The sequence below is a fragment of the Otolemur garnettii genome, unplaced genomic scaffold (assembly GCF_000181295.1).
Source record: "Otolemur garnettii isolate 467f Iridium unplaced genomic scaffold, OtoGar3 scaffold00259, whole genome shotgun sequence".
Lineage (NCBI taxonomy): Eukaryota > Metazoa > Chordata > Mammalia > Primates > Galagidae > Otolemur > Otolemur garnettii.
Window position 1 is genome coordinate 191,370 of NW_003852654.1, and position 1,968 is coordinate 193,337.

Sequence of the window (1,968 nt, forward strand, 5' to 3'; positions counted from 1 at the left end):
TGGTTGAGCTATAGGCGCCGAGCCTGTTTATCCATTCTTCATCTGTTAATGAACACTTGGGTTGGTTCCATCTTTTGGCTATTGTGAATGTTTCTGCTACAAACATATATGTACAAGTATTTGTTTAAATACTTTTTTTTTTAATTTCCAAAATATGAAAATACAAATGATTAGGTTAGAATGTTTGTGTTTGTTAGGTAAGGTCCCTGTTGTATTTGTGCCCCTCACCCAGGAGGTATGCCATTTACAGGTAGGCCTTTACATTGTTCCCATTAGATGAGAATACACCAATGCCCCTCCCTCCTCCTTTGCCCCCCCCAACACCTGTTTTTCAATTCTGTTGGTCTTTTGGAGTAGAATTGGGGGGTTATATAGTAACTCTATGATTAACCTTTTGAGGAACTGCCATCAGTGTCCTCAGTCCTCAAGTCAGGAAGTACCTGTGGGAATTTCTCCAGCTGCCAATTGTGTTCATTCCAATTATGAACTCAAAACTTGGGGAGATAACCACAAGGTGGCCAACAGTGGAAGGGGACACTGACTAGGCATGATGGCTCTCACCTGTATTCTGGGAGGTAGAGGTGGGCAGATTGTCTGAAATCATGAGTTTGAGACCAGCCTGAGCAAGCGCAAGACCCTGTCTCTAAAAATAGCTGTGTATTGTGGCAGGCATCTGTAGTCCTAGCTACTCAGGAGGCTGAGGCAAGAGAATCACTTGAGCCCAAGAGTCTGAGGTTGCTGTGAGCTACAGTGCCACAGTATTCTACCGGGGGTGGTGGGGTGGTAGGGGTGGTGGTGACAAAGTGAGATTCTGTCTCAAAACAACAACAACACTCTGACCAGTGGACCATAATGGCATTCTGTTTCTTCACTGATTAGCACAAGCTAGTGCAGATCTCTAGTATAATGGCCATACATCCCAGGGGAAAGTAGTAGGAAGGTTTAAAATACTCACTTGTAGTGTCACATGTACCTGGTCTCATTTTCACAGGTTCACTTTATAGAATCTGGTTTTTGGAATGAGAAGGTCTGGGAAATTAAGTAAGGAGTTGCATGATTTTCTATTGTGGCAATTCAAGGCAAAATGCCTTTAGCCAGACCTAGAGGTTTTGTTGTTATGATTATGCATATCATGGTCTCCTATATGTGGCCTATTATAGGACACCATGATGAATTAGTTAGTACGAATGGTCCTTGGGGGAAAATTAGTTTAGTTCCAGCCGCCAAACCTGCTGCCTTTCATGACATCCAGACTCATCCTGTTTCTCTGAGATTTAGTGCCTCCACTAAATATTCATGTCTACCGCTTGACATGAAGCCTGATAATGGATTTAGAACTGATGTGTGCTATAGGTGTAAAACAAACATGGGAGACTTTGTGGGGAAAAAAAAGTAACGCAAAATATCCCATTTATAATGTGTCTAGTTTCACTTGACTGGCCTTTACATTTTTAAAAAATGTGTTTAGTTGATAATATTGAAATAGTATTTTGGATGTGCTGGGAGAAACACAATTCATTATTAAAATCAATTTATTTTTCTTTTTTTAAATCAATTTTGACTTTTTATTTTCACTCTTCTTCCATATGGGGACTGGAAAAATTAGAATTCCACAAGCGGATGGCTAGCTGGATGGGAACTGCAAGTAACAAAGGCCTTTTAATCTCTGTGTCGCTACCTGTTCAGTTTCCTTTTCTTTCTTTCCTTTTTTTTTTGTAGCGACAGAGTCTCACTTGTTACCCTCTATAGATTGCTGTTGCGTCACAGCTCACAGCAACCTCCAACTCCTGGGCTTAGGCGATACTCTTGCCTCAGCCTCCCGAGTAGGTGGGACTATGGGCACCCACCACAATGCCCAGCTATTTTTTTTTTGGTTGCAGTTCAGCTGGGATTGGGTTTGAACCCATCACCCTCGGTATATGGGGCCAGCGCCCTACTCACTGAGTCACAGGCGCTGCCCATACCTAT